Source organism: Patagioenas fasciata, chromosome 4 (genome assembly GCF_037038585.1).
Source record: "Patagioenas fasciata isolate bPatFas1 chromosome 4, bPatFas1.hap1, whole genome shotgun sequence".
Taxonomy (NCBI): Eukaryota; Metazoa; Chordata; class Aves; order Columbiformes; family Columbidae; genus Patagioenas; species Patagioenas fasciata.
This window is the reverse complement of record NC_092523.1, coordinates 45033980-45054973: the sequence shown is the minus strand read 5'-3', so window position 1 is coordinate 45054973 and position 20994 is coordinate 45033980. Positions and strand designations below refer to the sequence as shown.

Below are 20994 nucleotides of genomic sequence, written 5' to 3'. Positions count from 1 at the left end.
AGTTATCTGCAGCTGGGCACTGTACTTTGCAAGATGGAGAGAGAGGAGGATGAGAAATAGTGAGTGCATGCTAACTTCCAGGTTCACTTGAACAGATATAACTCTAAAACTGCCTTACTGAATTCAGTATAGATTTAAGATATATTAAGCAAACTCCTACTCTTCCCTCCACCTTCATTTTCTCACGGTTAGAAGTGAAACTCTGAAGTGTGCTTTGTGCACAGATCATTCCTTTCACATACTGCAACCACAGTAATGCTTATGTAAATATTATTCTTGTGATTTTAGCTTGATAAAGGCCAATGAAGAATGACATCCAATCTCCCTCTGCAAGCATCATAAATTTTTATCTAATACACTCAATTCTGCATCCTCCAATCAAACCCTAGAAGACAAAGGGTTTTTCTCTACTTGAAATTGGCACTTCTTAGTCATTCCTCAAAAATGGCACCATTTTGCCTTTCTTCCTGCAGATTACCTGGCATTACATTAGGATGATAACAGAAACGGCTAAGCGGTTTTTATAAAGCAAATAAGAAAAAAAGGAAGCATGAGGCAAGAGTGGATCTAGATAAGAAACCACTAATAAGTGCCTATAAAGTCACTGGATCCTCACTTGACCTGCTCTAAAAATATTTACTAACATTAAAAGCTATTTCCACTTCTGTAAAGGGACAGCTCAGGGTAACAAAAATAACTCGTTATTCATAGGAGCAGACCAGGAAAGTAGCTACTTTGTTCAGTTATATGCAGAACTGAATGGGGGAGAAATGGCTTCTCACAAAACAGGTAAGGGGTATTAAATTCTCTAATATTTTGGATAACCTTGTTATATCTATTTTCCCCCAACCCACCAGTCTTTTTTTACAGGCAGGTATAGACTTTGAGGTAAAAGGTGGTTCTTTTCACTTTTTTCTGGGACTTCTCTGCCTCGGGCTGCTCCTGCTGTAGCCAGGGCTGGCTGGCGGGCAGAGCCCCATCTCCAGCAACTATCTTCCAATCCCACACCAGATCCTTTGGTTCGTCTCACTTTATAACCATTCTAAATCAAATGCAGGATTTCATAGCTCAATGCAGTTAAATTTCAAAATTTTGTAGCATATGATAGCGCTTGGTTTATTTAAAAAAAGATTCTCCTTTGTCCTGTGTTTACAGTAGTGCATTTTAAAATAAGTATTTAGAAAATGGAATTCTTATTTACAGTCAGCTGATGACTTCAGCAAATACTAGTATTTTCCATGAAAGAATCCAGAGTTAGAAGGGGAATAGACATACTGACCTAACAGGGTCTCATTTCTGTGTATGCCAGAAGACTGCAGCAAGCTCTTTGCTAACAGCTTTGAGAAAACACTGTTAAACACAAACACTTCTATTGTAATACTCCAGCTATTTTAATTGTAGCAACTTACAAAGCTTCTGTGTTTTCTTTGTTCATAGTTTGAGCAGAAGACATTTGGAAAAGGGCGATTGGTATGATTTTTTTGAGCAGTTCTGGAGTTATGAAGATTCCTTGTGATTTCTGCACATTTCCAAAAGTTATTAAGAAATCTTATGTCTTCATAGTTATAAAGGGTTAACAATATTTGAACACTTGTTCTCAAAAATTATAAATCCCTCTTAATATAGTCTTCAATGCTTCTTTGTAAAAATTAGTATATAGTGTTTTCTTCTGGGTGTGGATATGAACCTGAGCCAGTTTTCCTCTTTTGTTAGGTTCTAATATCCAGTTGTGACTGAAGTCATGACCTATACTTAGAGTTCTAATTTAAGAAGTCAGATTCTTGAAACATTTAAAAATAGAGAAACTTTAAAATTCAAAGGAAATAATGAAAGAAGGATCAGTGAGAACTGTAGAGTGCTTAGAGAAAAGGAGAGAGAAGTCATGTAGCTAAGTGTCTAAAAATAATTTAGAAGACTAATTTATGTCCCTCTATTTTTTTAAGTTTATTTTAGTCCCTCCTGTTTTAAAAGAAGTCTGTCTCCACCATCATGACAAAAACCAGTCATGCAAGATATTTCCCAAGCATCCAGTCTTACAGAAATAATACATTTCATTAAGTATATTCTATTTTAAAATTTTCTTTTTTTCTCAGCCTGCATTAAATGTTGATGTGTGATATTTATTGCTTTTTAAGCTTATTGCTGTAGCTTTAAATTACTTTTTGTGACACATTTCCACCAGCCACTGCAGTTTTAAGGCAATGGGCTTTAAACTGCTTAAAGAAGTATTGCAGGACGTTATAAAAATCTGCCAATCAAGAAGACTGAACTAGATTGAGGTACCATCATACCAATGACACCACTTAGCTCTCATATATCACTTCTGCCTCTTTTACCTCTTCCCGCAGCTACTAATATTCCCATAGTTTTCTTCAGCATATGCCACGGACACTTCATTATTTTCTGTTCTTTACACTCTTGCAGACTCTGAGAAAAGCTCTCATTTGCATCACATGGGTATAAAACAAATCATCAGCACCCAGGAAGGTATCATCAGCAACCACCTACATCTACAGGTTGAAATTTATACTCCTATATTAATTGTGCAATGGTTTAAGGTCAAAAAAGCATTCTTTTAGCCATTCTTACTTAGTTTATTTTCTAAGTTCTCGGAGCATCTTTCAATGAATCATAGAAAAAACCTTCAATTATGTAAATCTGACATTGTTACAATAATATTTTTTCAATCCAAGAGATGTGTGCAACAAAGGAATGAGCTTGTAGAAAAAAGTGAAAAAGTCCTGTTTTTCTTAAGCCTATTCCTTTGATATAAAGTAGGCAATTCATATCAGAGAAAGTGAAAACATATCCATCAGCCACAGACCAAACATGCAAAATCTGAAACACAGATTTCTGAGTGAGTATAGAGAAATAAATCATATGTTTACCAAACTCAGTCTTATAATGATAATCCCTTAAAACATCTTTAATAGACAGTTACACTTTCCAACCAACTGTTCTAAGAAATTAAAGGGAGTCACTATCATTTGGAAGTTCTTTAAAACACATTCTCTTCGAAAACTGCCTTAGTATTCCATAAAATATATCCACCTAATGTAATCCCTCAAGTTCTCTTGCCCGTCCTTGGTCCTTAGGGGAAAAGTAGAGAAACCAATTATAGCTGAAATAATCTCACTATACCCTTTTGTTTTCCAAATGCCAGGCTTCTTGACTGATGATCAGCATTCAGCCCACGGTTTCCCAAAGAGCTCCACCTGCATGAGTGCATCTAACTCTTCAACCACTTGCATCTGCTAGCTGGGGACAGAAGAGGAGAAGACTGAGGGCATTAGAAGGGAAGGTGCAGTAGAGGACTGCTTCACAGCGAGACAGAGCTGAAGCTGTAGGAGCTACTGGAGAGACACAGGAGCACTTCACCAATGTGAGGACTGTGAGCTATGCAGTCTTGTTGGCCTTTAGTCTTTGCTCTCTGACAGCTTGACTTCTCAGCTGGTCTATCTCCGACACACATGGGGTGGGTGACAGCTGGAGAGGAGATATCAAAAGCCACTGAATCAAGAGTTGTGCCGCTATAAACACACAAAAAGCAGGATTTAGGGCTCCCTGCTCAGGTGCACACAAGCCAGATGGAAGCATGAAGGAAGGAAAATCCTAAAGGAATAGCATGCAGATGCTAATTAATCACCAACTCCTCACATTACCTTTTATCACCAGATTCTGACCCATTACTTGCCATTTCTAGAGCTGTGGCTTCTTGTAAGACAATCTCATTCTCCCCATAAACCTTTTAAAATTTAGGCCTTTCCAGTCTCACATGTAAGCCCAGTCAGTGAATACTAGTGCTGTTGTATCTGAGTCAACTGATCTAATTATTTCTCATGGCTTAGCAGGGATTTCAGACATTCACAGCTGCTTACACAAGGCATCACCTTTTTAGTATAAGAAAACACAGCTAAATTTCACATGATTGTTTCAGCTCAGGCTGAAATGTCACTGTTTTAAGACTGGTCACGTATTTGCAATTCAACTAACTCTTGTGTTTTCTGGTCCTCCTCATGCTAATCACTCCTTTTATAACTCATGTTGCTGTTTTCCCTTGGACTCAAAACACATCCAACTCTATGGTCAGTACATTCATGGTATGTCTCTGATTAGGACTAGCATTTCTTTCAGGTATTCACACATCTCAAAGTAATCCTCAAACATGAAATGATCACACATATTGATGCATAAAATCCTCTATGTTCTTACTCTACAATCATAGCAGTAAGAGATTAAATGTACACATAGTTCATCCATTGTCTCTGCGAACAATTTAGATCTGCGTTATGAGAATTTAGGTTTACTCTTTGCTCACATAATCTGCAGCTATTGCTGAAATGGTGCCAACAGCGCCAGCAGCATCTCTAGTCCCTCTTGAGTCTATGACTGACCATGATCTTGTTCAGGTAGAAAAACGTTGCCTACTTTTCCCTCCTCTGCTGTACAACATAATCTGCAATATGTACTAAACATCCACTGAATGCAATTGCTGCTCCCTGTCCTTTACCCAAATTCTTGCTGTTTCCTGTCTGGGCACCCTGTGCTGGAAGAATGCAGGGGGTGGCATTGGGCACGCGTGCCACAGGGGTGACACCAGCCTCCACCTGGGCATGTACATCATGGGACTCGAGAGCTGGGTCCCAGCTTCCTGCTCTGATGGAGCCTGGAAATAACATGAATTAGCTCCCACACACAACCTCAGCAATTGGTGGAGGCCAGTGCTGGCTCCTGACTTAACTCAGGTTGAGCAGCAGCAGAACCTGGGACTAGTTTCAGTCACATACCAATCTAACAACATAGATCTGTTGTGACATGAGAAGGACTGACTTTCACTGCCAGGTGTGTTTTTTTATTGTTTACTTCACAACCACCACTGATGCCATCCTATTCTTCTTAGTTGCATTCTTATGGACATATAGGTTTGCTATGCCCCAGAGTTCATATGCTATGACCCTGTCCTCACTATGTTTAACTAAGGAATGCTGCTCCGGGCTTTTTTTTTTTTTTTCTTTCTTCTTCTTGCTCTTACTTCACACCCTACCCATCCACTTGGTTTTGCTGTTTCTTCTTGAAACCATTACGGCTTATAAACATCTTCTCTCTAATTTAATGCACAGTGTGGTTCTTTAAATTTAGTGTGATTAGATTAATATGGAGAAACACAGATCCCTTCTTGTTTTATCAGCTGCAATTCTGATAAGCACCTCAGAAAACATCTGTCACTTTCTTTTTTAGCAGCCACAGAGTTCTGCAAACTCAGTTCAGCTTTGATGTTCTCCCTCAGATTTAGGCTTTATTCTTCAGTTCTCATCAATGTAATACTTGTTCTTGCCATAAATATATAGATAAAATCCTTACAAAACTGCTCTTTCTTTCAGAGATTTTACTTTCAAAATTCATAATTTTTATTAATACATTGGCCTGCTTCTTTTGTACATAGTAACATTATTTTCTGTTGATGCTTGTTAGTCTTAGATTCTTTGTGCATTTTTCTTCATTGCCATTTTCATTGCTTTCAATCTTCATTTACATTTTAATTAATTAGTTTTATTTCATATCTTAATTTAGATCAACCATTACAAAATCCATTACATTTGAGAATTAACATTAAATTACTGAACAGAAACATCTGGGAAGAATATAAATCACAGATAATTTATCTCCTCATTTGTCTTACAGTTTCAAAAGGGAAAAACTGAGGAATGAATTGTTAAAACAAGGACTTTTAAGAACAGGAATACATATAACTTTGAATGTATTATCCCTGGATTTGTTCTTGAGTTATTTGAAATTTGTGAAAAAAATCCTAAAAGATTAAACATTACAATTATCAGTCTTTTCCTATGCCCTACTAACAAATAATGAGCTTTTTTTTGGGAGTAGTAAGGACTCTTATTCTAAAACCATAGCAGAAAATGTAGGTGAATGTTCCAGGTAAGCAGCTAGGAGAATGAGACTCAGAAAAAGAGACATTTTTTCCTTGGGAGCAGCACTGTTTCATGAAAGTATAGGCAGTAAGGAAACCGAGTGGAATGAGAATAGTAGAGATTCATTCATATTTATTGTTTCCCATGGCTGAAAAGAGCACTCCAAGATGAGTAACTGGTGCTGAGATATCCCACCAACTCAGCATCCCATCATTTACCCTACAAAAATTAATCTATGCTGAAGTCAGCACATTGTGAACTGTAGGTCACTGAAGGCATTAATGATGGTTGGCACATTTGCTGTTTTCTAATTAAAATAAATAACCTGGTTATACCAGCAGAATTTTGCATGCCTTGAATCTACCCGTAGAGGTGGAAAAACTAAAATATAGCATTTGGTCTTTCCTGTGTGGGAAAGTTTTTTCAGTATAAATTATGATACAACGTTATGTCCAAAATCAAGGCAGGAAAACCATGTGGCTTGTGGCTTTAACTGCCATATTTTGTTTTGGCTTACCCTATGTCATTTTAAGAGGAGTTTTAGTATGCACAGCTGTGCACCTTGGCTCCAGTGGTAATTACACGAGTATAACTGACAAACTCCCTCTTGCAGGCAAAACCTTGGTTTTCTTAGAGAACATCCTGAAACAGTCACCCCAACAAATCTTGCCTAAATGGCATTTAAACTATCTGCTGGGACATATTAAATTACTACTTGAATCAATTCCAATCAAACCAAAATAAAATAGTTAAGTATATAGCATTGGTGTGGTGGTCTTCCAGTTTTGCAGTTGTACCCTTCTCACAGGCACCAAAAGATTTGTGCCTGCTTGGATGAGTAGTGACCAAGAAAAAAACCTTTTTCTCTGTTTTCACTGGCAAATAAATGCCCCTGTGGACTCTTACTATACTTTTGATATACATCCTTCAGCTTATTGAGGCTTTTCAATGTATTTTATATATATATATATATATATATATATCACTAGAACAGCTACTGCTCTACTGCTTTTAAAATTTCAACATAACGAAAACGTTAATTGTTAGTCTTTTTTTTCTTTTTCCTTGTGAGCAAGTCATTACAGTATGTCTGATTATTAAGAACAAGGAACAAACATTTCCCCTCTGTGAAGAACAGGAAACAATGTTTGGAGAACAATCAAGTCAGTTCTCCATGGAAAAAGAAATGTAGCAACAGGGGAGAGGCTTGACCTTTTTCCAATTAAAAAAAAAAAAAAAAATCCATTTTTATCTGAAGAAGAAATCAGCTTATATATTTACCCAATCTGACTTCTTTTCTACAGATGTATTTCATTGTAAAGTATATTTCAATATAGAGTATAACCATGAAGGGAAAACAAAACACTAGAACTTTAGGACTAAGTATTTTGCTTTCATCTGGTGAAACTCTTGTTTACATCTGCCTGCAATTGTAAATTATGTTTTCAGCTGAACATGAAAAAATGCAGAAGACAGAAAGAGAGGCCATTCCCCTACACATGAACATGCGCTGCCACCTGCTCACAGCTGTGGTTTACATGGGGGAGTCAGCCTAAGAAATAACATCAGCAAAGGCAAAGCGACTGCCCTGACCGCAGTCCAGCTGGGGTCTTGTAAACATCAACAGTTCTCTTCTCTGGCTGGAGTTTTTCCTTTCATTCTGTATCTTTTTACCGTATTAATTAAAGATTGGGGGGCTGGGCGACGGGGGGGGGAAAGGTGAAACAAATGTGTTTGGCAGTGGCACATGCACCGATTCCCTTAATGTGACACAGTTTGAACTCATATGGGTATGTATGTCTCCTGTCACTTGTCTCATCCAATTCCATTTCGTACTCCAGATTTCTGTTGTATTGCACAGTTCTTCCCTTTGGACTAATAATTAATTCTTCATTGTGGGGCAGTATGTAATTTTGTTGCCAGAGCAGCTAAGGAGTCACAATATGGTTCCCAGTTTGGCCCAAAGGGAGGAAGCAATTTATGCCAATTTTTAACTGATGAACAATACCTCCCTGTGTGTCAGCTCAGACATGTGGTTTGTTCGTCTGGGAGCTAAACACACAGTTTAAATGTTCCCACTTGCACCCCACACAGCAGAAATTTGATGGAAGTTTTTCTCTGTGCTGTACAACAGCTGCACTGACCGTCTCAATACCACCATTAAAATCCCTGGGTCGGCACTACCCCTTTGACCCCACAACAAGTGCCATGAGAACACCAACATCTTAATAGGTCGCACTTCAGAAGAAAATGCAAATTTACTAGTCATATGCAGCAATGATGTTGCCAGAGCTTACAATTTTAGTATTATTTTTGCCCTTTTGGGTGGTATTTCCCAACTTGCTGACTAACAGCAGAATCTCAGGGAAGGGAGACCTTTTTTTCCCTCTTTTTAAAGCATATTTCTAGATCTTTTGGCTAGGGGGACAAAAAAAGGCTTGAAAAAATTAAACATACACAGCTGTTGAGGCACAGAAAACAGGAGTCCACAGGAAACAAGCTAATGTTTATTTGTCAGATTTTTTAATTCACTCTTTTTCATCTTAACTCATTGCTGTGGACCAAGTCATGGGTTTTAGACACCTGAGTCCAGTGTTAGTGAAATAGCAAATGCTTCTTGGAGTCCCTCCGCATGCTTAAGGCTGACACATTTCCACCACCAAGCTCCCAGCCTTCAAATTTGTTTGACAGAAACAGCACAGCTGCTCTTACAATGTCCACAACCAAGACACTAAGAAAGGGCAGCAAGAAGATCAGAACTGCTTTTTCTAAGGAGAAAAAGACACGCTGCAAGGGCAAATGCAATGAGTGGTGTCTGTCAGGTACAAATTCCTACTCAGAACTTACAGGAGACTGAGGAAACAATGTTCTTTCAAAGGCTGTACACTTAAAAATTGCCAGGAACTTATAACCCATGAAACTCATTGTCATTAGATGCTACAGAGCTTAAAACATATCAAGAAAAATATGAGATGTATAATGAGCAAATCCAAACACTGACATGCACAAGGACATAAAGAATTTGACCTGGTGAACAAGAGGGCATGAAGCAGTACCTGCAGTATGTAAAGATTACGTCTTTTTTCCCACAGAAAATTATGCTCCATTGGTGCTTGCCAAAGCACTCAGCCACCATCTGACATCATGCTGAGAGCTTGTTGATTAATATGTGTACAATAACCTTTCTGGCAGATTTCTTTCAAATTACTGGTTGCATTGTAGCTGTGTTTCAGATTTTACTCCCTCTAGAACCAGATAGTCTGTCAAATGCATTCAGCAAATAATATGTTTACTGAATTTCATGATGTATTAAAAAGCTATTCAAAGGAATGTTCTCAATGGTTCTTTCAGCTCTGGTGAAGGCTCTGCCATATGGGCTGTTGTTGACTGAATTTGCAAATCCTCCTACACATGCAGCAAAATACCAAGGCATCACAGGAACTAGTTAACTTTATAAATTGCAGTCATCGTTTCCCCTTGCTTGAAACAATGCTGCTATTGTCTTATTTGCAAAATTCCTCTTGGGATATAATGATCTTTAGTCCCAACATATCACTGTACTGCCACAGAGATCTTAACTTTTGCAAAATTAAGCAGTTAAACTTGCAAACTCAAAACTTTTAAAAACATATTTTGTCTCAGAAATCTGGTGTCTGGAGGCTACTTTATAAAATGTAAGGAGCAAATTCTGTCAGTAGTTGTCTCACACTGAGTATGGAGCAAAAGACTCATAACCACATCTTAGAGATTTAGCTATACATTTATCAAGAACTGTAGTAATATCCTAGCAAGTTATAACTACTATTCATTACTCAAAAAATTGATTAAATTCTCTTTTCACATTCCATCTAGGTTTTAATGAATATTATGGACTGGATTCCACCTACTTTGTGGGTCTTTCCCTTTTTAACTCATTCCACTTGTCCAGTTAGAGTTGAAAAAACGAAGCAAGGTTGATAATCGCACAATCCTCAATAACTCTGTAGTCATACTAAAGAAATCATGTATTACTCCAAAAAGTTAACGTCTGTTTCCACTGGCACTGGGAAAAGCATTTCTAAATTAGACTTACAGCAAAAAAAATCACTGTCATTCTGTTTTATCCCGTGAAGATTTACCACTGGATGTGTAACCCCTTCCTGTCAATAGAATACTAAATCCATTGATCCAGCCTTTTTTTTTGCAACATTGGCCTTGTTCTTTCTGTAGCACCTGCCAAGTGTCAAATACACTTCGCCTTTTCGTGCAGCATGAAATTAGGGTTATTTATGGATCTACTTAAGAGGCAACCCTCAGTGAAAACAATAGCAAAATGCTAGTCTGGCATGGGCCTGTCACCATGGGCTGGTCAGAGCCTGTTGATTTTGGCACAAACATGATAGAATTTGTCACAAGAATATGCCGTAAAAGTTCTTGAAAGGACAGACAATGTTTTGATTTGGTGTGTTAGGGAATTGAAGGCTACTAGTAATATCCAAATGAGAGCTTCTATGGTCATAATCTTTACTAGCAGTATCATGAATGGCTGCACATAGGGAACCATTGTGATTGCCAAGCACTCCATAAAGGCAAGGGTGTTCCAGGACTCCAGGCACGGTATGAGAGCTTGTGTAAAATTCGTAGCTATGGGTGGAAGAGAAAAGGTTGTATCCTACAGAATCTGCACAGAAGAATTGCAAAGCTGAATTTGACAGCAAAGTTGCAGGCCTGAGTGACAAGCTGGCTATTAATGTTGTCCGCAGTGACAGAGGAGCTGTCTGTAAGGATCTGAGGAAAAAAAGATTAAAACCTTAACTAAACTTTAGCTGCTGGCAAGAAACCCATGAGATGGTATCAGGCAGAGGCCAGTCAAAACAAACTGGGGGTTTGGTGTTTCAAGTCAGTTTAAAAAATACAGACAATGAGGAACTGTTTGAAACAATGGTGAACTTTCAGATTCTTTTTATAGTTTGTCTAGAGTTTTTCCCAGAAGAGCACTATCTTGGTGTGAAAAGTGGCATGCAGAAGTGAAAAGTTCACACATTTCTGTGTTTTCAAAGAACATAAAAGGGTATATTTGTTGCAAACTTCTAATAAACCCATCTCTATAATGTTTATATTACACATATATTATGATTAATAAAAATATATTATAATTTTCCTTACCCTGCTGTTCAGTTCCTTCAGACATCTTGTGCATTTATGTCATTATCCTTTTAACTATTTCCTCACTGTTATGACTGAAAATCCTCCTGTAGCAAGAGCATTACTTCACCTCAGAGGCCTTTTAATTACAGATTCTTCCAATATTTTTCTGGCTTTTCCCAGCTTAGCTTCCCCTTAGTCCCATATCCCAGCCCGGCAGTCCCAGGGTGTGGGAGAAAACCACTTTATACAGGGCAGCTGGAGAGGAAGTGGAGATAGAGACAATAAGTCTCAACTGAAAGGCTAGGAGGGAAAACAAAGCTTTGTCTCCTGCATTATTTTGCCTTAAAAAAATTACACCTCCAAGCCCATAGGCAGCCATGGCTGCCAAATGCAAGCTGCTGTACCCCCTCTTGCATCAAAGCACAAATGTGAGCCTCCTTTACACTCCTCCACAATGAACTTTAGCACCCTTCCATTTGACTGTCATTTCCCAGCAGAATCTGATGTATTTTCGTGTTCTCCCTCCCTAAAATACCTTCCACTCCAGAAAATGTGACCTTGCCTGAGCTATATTGTACGTATGCTACACTGAATATATGCTGTGCCTAACCTTGCACCTGCCTTGTGGCTGTTGGCTGAATTTGGTTTCACTGGACCCTCTCTGTCTCTTCTGGTTAGGGATGGGGGGGCAGCACTCTTGCCGCCGGGGCCAGCTGCCAGCTGGTCTCTCCTCCTGCAGGTCGCTGAGATAAATGGCTGGGGACAATCTAATCTTCAAGTGCTCCTCATCGCTTTCCCCATTGCTAGGAAAGCAATTCTTTCTCTACGGCTGATATTGGGGACCTGCCTTTCAATGTGATGCATTCAGCTGAGTTGTGTTGAGATATTCTTAATCTTGTTCTTATCTTTTCTGCCCAAGCAGATTTCATTTTTCAGCTAACTCTATGACAAGCAGCCCAGCCTAGATAAACAATCCCATACATCATCCTCATCCTAAAAAAGACAATTGTTTCACAGTTCCTGTGTGACTGGATGCTTACACAGATGGTGTGAACATCCTTCTGCATGAAGATTTTCACTCAGAATTGTTTGTCTCACAACTCAACCAACGCTCACTGTCCCACGATGTCTTCTTCATTTACACTAAATTGTTCAGTGCACTTACAAAGTCTTGCATTGAGTGCCTTCACTTTCCAGAAGATCAAGAGGCTCAGGAGAAGCTTTACTGATCACTTCTGCCAAAGTGAGCAAAAGTTTTCAAGGAAATGCTTTATGGTATTCATTTTCCAGTGGCTGACTTGACTTGCCATGCTCCATTAAGACCGCCTTGTGTACTAAGCAAGCCTCAGAAATGGAAAACCATGTCTTACGGTAATTTAGACATCACCCACCCCCCAACCCAAGATTAATTCCTATAGGGTATGTGCTGGCACAGTTCCAGGCAGCTGGGCTTGCACAAAGCAGTCTTTTTTTCTTTAATAGATTCTGGTGAAATTTTGACCCTGTCTATAAAAGTTGTCTGTATTATCCTGAAAATAGAAGTAATTGAGCTTTCCCTGACCTGATCTGGAGGAAACATGAAAGATCTAATTTCGTTACGAAACCTAATTAATTTATGCTCTCAAAATTCATCACAAAAGCTTCGTTGAAAAGTATTTTGGAAAGCAAAGGAGGCCTCAAAAATGCTGTTACTTACTGTCCATTGCATGGCTGTCGCATATTCTGATTGCTGGGAAGTACTCTGAGAGTTTTCTATCCACAAATATTGCACAATAGTATGCAAAACAGACTCAAGACTTCCTAATATTCTTCAGTTTCTTGCTGGAGAACTATTAAAAATGACTATTTGCATGGTTTTCTGGGATTTAAGGAGGTTCACAGCATCATCACATGGCTTTTGCAAACACTGAAACAGAAGCAAGGCTGCTGTGTGCCCTAGAGAGAAATGCTCATCCTTCATGAGAGTTTTATTCTACACAAATAATGACTTTTAGAAACAATCTCCTTGTGTTTAGTCAAAAGACATTTGAGGATTTATCTAATTTTCATTTAATGTTTTCATCCTGTTTTTTGTTTCCCTGAGGTGAACTTGAAGTTGGTCATAATGCCACCCTGGAAAGCTCAAACACTGAGTTCTGCATGAGTGAATTATAGAAAAATAAACAAAACTAACCCTAGTACTATAGTTATTTATCTGTCCTTTCGGATTTTTGGTTTTCTGTTTGCTTGTGTGCTTGTTTTTTTCTTTTCTTTTTAAAGACTATCTATCTTCAAAGTATTGCTCTATTTTTTATTTTACCTTTTTTGAGTAATTGCTTTGGAAGTATGTCTATCAAACAGTTCATTTTAAGGACATCACTAATTTTATTCTCAAAATTATATGTATGTATTTCAAATCCCTACCAGCTTTTTTGAAAACATAATCAAATCAGGACGAAGGAATTGAGAAGAGTCTAAGGAAACATTCAATCAGAATGTAGAAAGAAGTCTATACATGCAATGTATGGCTCCCTTTAATGTACTAAGCATCTTGATTTTTGAGCAAAGCAATTTAAAGAAATTGGTGATAGCTTTTGAGAAATTATTTGATACACTTGGAAAAACAGCCATGTTTTAAGGCACAGAACTCTAATAAATCAAAATTCAATAGTACTTCTGTTATAATTTTTAATGTGGTTATTCTTATCACAGGTCAGTACATTAAGCAAGAGTCACCATTTTACCAGCTGTGAATCAAAGTACATACGCAAATAAGTAAAGGTATTGCTACCCAAACTATATTTATCAGGATTAAACATTTAACTACACTTACAGATTTGTGCCCTAGCTATTTGCATAGAGACATGCAGGGTACCTGCAGTGGGAGAGAGACCTGAGCACTTGCACACGAACTGAACACTCATTCCCGTAATTGCACAATATAATCACATCTTTCTGCCAATGTTTTGTATAAACATGCAATTATCTTTTTAACTACTTGGGTTCCACTTTTGGACAGAAATAAAATGCCATGGAACAATAATTGTGTAAAAACTGAAGCTAGACCTCAGAAAAACTCTACATGCAAAATGAATCCTAATTCGAATTCTTCCAAATTAAGGAGTGTTTCCAAAACTCCAATGAAAAACATCAGACTACATGTAATTTTTAGAATATTCTGGCTTTTCAGTCCATCACATTTCATAAATGTTCTTTTAGATAGCTGAAATGTTTTGGGTGTATGAGGAATTTTATACATTTGAAGTTCTGACCTATATGAAAGCTCCAGGAAACAGGCCCATGTAAAAGAAGATACTTATGTGTAGCTGTAGATTAACAATCTGACAGACAAAACTGTGATGTTGGCCCTTAACACTGGTATTGCTGACTCCTGAAAAACATTCTTGTCTGCTCTCAGAGCTACAATAAAAATAATCACTACAAGAAAACAGCTGCCCATAGAGATACAGGAGAATAAACCCTCAGAAAAGTAGGAGATGAAAGGGAATGTGTGTTAACAAGAGCCAGGGAAAGCTCACACGGCTTCATTAACAGCATTCTGGTCCCTTGAGGGCTTTTCTTCACAACCCAGCACCAACCCCCCCACCCCTGCCCGAGACAAGGAGCTGGCAAATGTCACCTGTTCCAGAACTTGGCTCTGTATCAGGATGACCTAATTAATGATTAGTGCTCTTTGACAAAGGTTAATAACTGCTTCACATCTCTCAGAGAAAGAATAAAAATATTTTCCTATTTTTACATGTAAATTAAAGATGTCTAATTGGATTGCAGATTCAGAAATTGCAGGTATTCACCTGGACATCCTGTGATGACAGTTTTAAAGCTGATTTGAAGATGTATTGTCACACACAGGGCTATTGTCATCACCCAATTGATTGGTTTTCAACACTGTTATCACCTATTAAGTCAGCCATAACTCATAGAATCCTAGAAAACATTTTTCAAATAGTAACACTAGGTTTGTGCAAAATCTTCTAATTAGATTTTTAAAAAAATGTATCACCCTCACAAACCAAGAATTCCAACTGTTTCAGTGTGTCATAGTTTCACTAAAGTATGTCTAAAATGGTAACTAATGACTGTTTTAAGAATTGATTGATTGCATAATCTTGTAACTTTACTTGATGTGACATCTAAGACTTTGTCTTCGATTAAAGAGGAATCAATTAAGCTATATGGATGAGCCTCACATTTTACTATTAAAAGTTCTCCTCTCAGGATTTATTGCAATGCATGCGCACACATTGTCAGTGTAGGTTTTGTAACAGTAAGATAGCATTTAGTTTTCAGATCCATTTTGACCACTCTGAAAAATATTAAATGTTCGAAGTTTTCCAACATCTGTGTGTCATAATAAAACTCACCCACAGAAAATTGAGCTTTCTCCAAGAAAACTGCCTCAATCTGTTTCATTCATTCATCTTTATCATTGTTACATTTAGACTTATCATTATTATATTTAGGCTTAATTTGCTGCATTATTTTAAATCTCTTTGGGTTTTGGCTTTGTTTTTCTATTTGGAGTAGATTTCTTAATGATCTTACTCTACATGGGAAAACAGAGATCTAACACGCCATGCCAAGAAGCACAGATTAGCGTGACTCTCAAGTGAGCATGTGTCATCCTTATCACAAGTCTGAGCCAGCAGTTCCCATATTCCCTGGGACTGCTGCCATTAGGTCTTCAGGGAATGTTCTACCAGATTTTAAATGAGGAATGGCCTTCAGATAAAATGGCAGCATATAAACAGTTTAGACACCCTGTTTCAGCTGAAAATGTAGCCTGAGATGAAATTATTTTGGGATCTTTGTTTCCTGATGTAAATATCCTGCTATACTTCATCCATATTACTTTGCACCTCAAAACTATGGCATTATGTAAAATGCAGCATGTACAGTTTAGCAGCTTTCAAATTGATTATGAAACCTGAACAAGTAGAGAGCTTTCCTCAGACAAAAAATCATGATATTACACATTTGTATAAACTCAAAGGTGAATGATTTGCCAGAAATCACTGATCTCCCTCCTCATAAACTACATTGGTAATTTCAAGTCTATCATGCCCTTCTGCTACAGGAGGCTGTTAAATTGGTTTAAATGGAAACCAACTCTGAATTCTATTTGCGAGCTGTGTGGAATTATACTTGGATTGTTTGTTAAGTCAAAAATATTGTTAACATAACACGAACCACAGGTGAAAATTTCATGTGTGGATAAGAGTAATAAGTTCACATTTGCTTGTGTTCTTGCAAGGCCCTTGGAGAGCACTCACAGGATGTCTCTGAGAGTAGATTTTGTATTTGGAGTTAAGGGAAAGATGTGTCACATCATGTCCAATCTAGCAATTTACTTTTATCTACTGTGTTTCTGAAAAGTTACTATTTTAGCAACTATAAAATATATTTTGGGATCATTAAACATGCTGAAGAGCCTTCTGCTAAATTTCCTGTAAAGATTTTTCTATTAAAAAACCTCTAGTATAAATGAGAATCAGAACCCCATTAGGAACACTTGAAGAGCTAATGTGGATAACTCAAAGTTTCCATTTTTGTGAAATCATGCCCAGGGGTGTATTTAAACATTGTTAGTATTTAGGGAGGGGCTGGGTAAACTGAGAGAGAACCTAGATACTACCTCACATTGCCTAATCTTCCATTAGCTATCTTTTTTCCAAATCATGTTGCTAGCCCCTTCTTTGCCTGTGATTCATGATGTGAGAGACGTGCCACAAAACACAGCACACTGACTGGGCAATCTCCAAACTTAGCCAGAAGGAAATGTTGAAACTTGGATGTCTACATGCGAGCTGGAGGAAATCACCTATTTCCATCAGAAAATAACAGCTGTGAACTTGGCCAAAGCGGACCCTTTCCAAAGGATCCTAATGGCACACTTGTGATTTGAAAAGTACCTGGACTGAAAACCTCTACAGTTATATAGTATTAGAATGTAGGTAACCCACCTCTCTACAGGGGAAGTAACCATTACAATTGTGAAGGAACCATTACAATTATTTCCTGAAACTGGTATTTCTGAATTTCTTCTGTGGAACCTATTCCAACTGGCACTCAGAAAATTTGCTAGAAAACTTTGCAGGTCAGAGCAGGTCTCTGAAATGCAGAGGAATCAAGCTCTGGTCTCTACTATGTCCATCGTCCTTAAGAAAAGTTATAATAAGTTCCACGGGCTTTAAGCACACTTCAATATGAAGACCAAAGACTTAAGTTTATGGAAATTTCTGTAACATTTTTCCCCACTGAAAAATATAAAAGTCACATAATGCATGCAGTCCAGAATGCTTTAATGGATCTTGGTGATATGTCTATGCCAAGAAATGGGAAACAAAGTTTGGAAATACAATGTGCAATCGCAGAAGTTTCCCCGGAAGTAGAGGTTCAGATTTCAGCCTTACAGGACACAACCTTTGTTCCCATTAATGTCGATAAGGACTTTGTTATGGACTCGAAACATATGCAGGAGTGGAACAAAATCTAGCAAAACTGACCATAAACTATGCTGCAACACAACCTTATTGTGGCTCCAAGACTTGAGACTGCTTGAGTGGCCCCCAGGGATGCAGTCTAGGGGAGAGGAGATTAGAGCCAGCTACTTGAGAAAGTGTGGCCTCCCTTCATCTGGATCCCGCCATGAAAGTCATCCAAAGTGCAGGACTTCTCCAGGCTTTTGTCATCACATAGTGGCAGGGAGGTTGGCAGCTCATAAAAACATTCATTCAGGGAAATTCTGTTCATTTTCTTAAATATTCATCCAGTACTTAAAAAGTAGAATAGCCATGATACTGAGCTCCACAAGTTGTTTTTGCAAAATAAAATGACTATCAGATCACATTTTCAGATCTACACTTATGATGTATGCTTTTCTCTGATGATTTGCAGTCCCTCCTTACAAGGCATATTTACACAGGTTTTGGCAGGACTTCTGCCCCACCAAAGGGGAAACATGATTTATTTTTCCTTGCTAATTACACTGTTACCTATACTTAAAATCAGGGAAAGCCAATAGCCTGAAAATTCGATACTAAACTATATGTGTGAGGCAGGGTGCCAAGAAGTACTGAAACACATGTAAATTCTGTTTTCTTAGCAGGAAAGGCAGCAATTGTGAAAGCTTGAGAATACCTGCACTGGGTGGTAAAGCTGACAGCAGAAAATCAAAGAAATCTTAGCACTAAGGCAACAGTGTAACAAAAAGTACACATCAGCTCTCCATGGCCATGCAGATTATCACTCAGATAACACTGTGATAGAGGGTAAGAATTCTTTCCCAGTATGGTGTTGACACTGCATAAGCTTTAATCTGTTGTTCTTTCTCTTTCGGATCCCTTGCTTCAGAACACAAACACTAACAAGTCGACAAAAGCTGTGTTTGCACATTATAGCTACTTGCAAACTAGCGTTTCAAGTTCAAGTTTAGACATACTAGCACGCAAAGCAAAATGAAGTGGAAATCTGTGATTTTAATGGGGATTTAATCTCCTTTGTTCTTTGACCTTTTGTGGCTCTCAGAATACATCAACGCTTCTGTCGCATGAGTTGCCTTATTGGCTTAGTTTGTGCTGATGCAGCCAAATAAGCACCCAAGTGTGACTGTAAGTGTAGGTTTTGATGGTATTTTGCACTTTTTCTAGCAGCAAGTACTATAGGCACTTCCTAATGGGGTAAAAATCCTGTGAAGCAGCCCAGGCCCCAGTTGCAATCACAAGCACAGTGACTCCTGAAGCTGGACATACCTCAGTTAGAAAGCAACTTGAGAAAGCAACCGCTCAGGTAGCTGGCAGTGTGTTGTGTGGGGAAACCACCACGTCTGCTGAGCATCTTTGCAGAAGGCCAGAAAAAGGCAGAGAAGCACTTGAACAGAACTGTAACACCTCATAACAAAGCTTTTTCAGGTCTGATTAAGAAAATAACACACAGCATTTTTAGTGTATGTAATAGGCATTTTTTAATTTTCCCTACCCTTTTACGCTACAAAGCCTTCTCAGCTAACAACCCTGTAATGAAAGTGTCCTAGTTAAAAGCACAACAGGAACTGAGTGACTACAAAAGGAACCCGCAGCAGAAGGAATGATCTAGCTGAAGCCCTCCACAACAGTGATCAGTCAACGTGGGGCCAGCAGTAATTTTGTGGATTACCTATGAGATAACAAGTCTCACATTTTTTCACACCAGATCCTTCAAAAAAAGGAAAACAAACAAACAAAACAACAACAACAACAAGCAAACCACTTACCCACCTACTACCAGGCTTTCTGGGATTTCTCATTGCAATCTGTTTCCACCTGTGCCCTTCTCTCAAAAATTCAGCTACATTGACTCTAAGAATGATACACATGAAATAAATTAAGAGATTCTCTCCAGACATTTATGTATCTAAGCTACAACTGCAATTCTGGGCAGCAGCAGTGATATCTGCTATAACAGGAATATTATATGGAAGAAAAATAGCTGGTAAGAAAAAAAAAGATGTTACTTTTGTGATTGAAATATGCGCTGATTGGTACTGATGCTTCCCATCACTGGAGATCACCGAGAGAAAAGCAAATGGGTATTTATTGGCTACAAAAGAGACTTGCATTTTGTAGGGATCAGGTGCAAAATAAAACCTATAGGTATAGTGCTGGGAGTTTTTTCATTTAAGTGTTTTGGCCCTGAAGGGAGGAAAGGTTAAGCCTATCAAGTGGAAAGAATCAGTAATAATAAGGAGTATCCTGGGTATTCTAACTTAGAGAGCTAAGTTCAGTAATCTTCATGCTATGGGCTTGCGACAGCTGTGATGGTAGAATTGTCCATATGATCATGAAAAGAGGAAGCAGAATGAGTGAATGGGAGTTTGAGGAGACATCTGTTACAGCCACATTGGCTGCAGCATCCTCTCTAAGATAAAGAGCCTCAGATGCTTTCCTCACATGGTGAGTTTTTTGAAAGCTAGGTCTTGCCATATTTAGCAGGACAAATTCTTTTATCTTCCTTCAGCATGATGCCTTTATAAGGCAGATCTAGCTTCTGTTTGGGTATCATCATTTACTGCAACTGTGCCACAGCTGCCTTTAGAGTATGCTTCAGTCAGTTCTCACTTTAACTTTTTGACTGTATATTTCTTTTTCAGAACACCTGAGGTAGGAAAAAAATAGGTAACCAGAAAAGACTCTGTCTTAGGTGTGTGATATGTCCATGTATATCTGAAAATTAAGATGTATGACCTGCAGTTGTTTCAGAATTCCCAGAGCAGAGCAACTCTCTGGCCTGCCAGATTTTACCATCTGTCAGACATAGTTCTCACACTTCATAAGGCTGGCTTTCACACTGGTGCTATTTTCCTTAACAGTTCATAAATTCCATCCAAATCTCATAGTGTTTTGCACAGCTAGCTGAAGAATATCTCTGATAAGGTGTGCTTGTGCAGTTTAACAGACCTCCATGGAATGCCATACCAGCTTTTCCACTGAGGGAAATACAGATAATGTTCCTGAATAGTGAATGCTGAAAACAAATGATTAAATAAGAAGTATACGTACTCTCGAAGGCTAAAAAGGAAATAACTACTGGAACTGAACTAATTTTTAGAGAAACCCACTTATTCCAAGATCTGATTCAGTTAAACAATGATATCGGTATACCCAGTGCCAAACACAGAACAATGCACCAGAGTGGGGGAAAATGTTTCTGCATTTTGTGTGTACTTCATCTTTTTCAAAAGAACAAAATCCATGGAACTGCTCTTGGAAAACCATCCTCAGGCATTAGAAGGTTGCCGTCTGCTTGCTTTCTTTTCTTTCACTGAAGACAAAGCAGACTCACAACATCCAAGCCTCTCCATCCTTGCAAATAATGATAATTTTAAATATTCTTATAAACAAGGGAAAGGCCTGAACAGCTTACAACATTGTAGCTGCTTTAATAGTCTTCAAACAGAAGA

General features: G+C 38.2%; 1 long non-coding RNA gene across 1 annotated transcript; it reads left to right on the top strand.

Annotated features, from left to right (window-relative positions):
* The first annotated feature begins 590 nt into the window (after positions 1-590).
* Positions 591-7598, top strand: LOC139827812 (uncharacterized). Its single transcript, XR_011738818.1, has 3 exons — positions 591-789; positions 3164-3382; positions 7380-7598. It is a non-coding gene; the product is annotated as an uncharacterized lncRNA (long non-coding RNA).
* The last annotated feature ends 13396 nt before the right edge of the window (positions 7599-20994 follow it).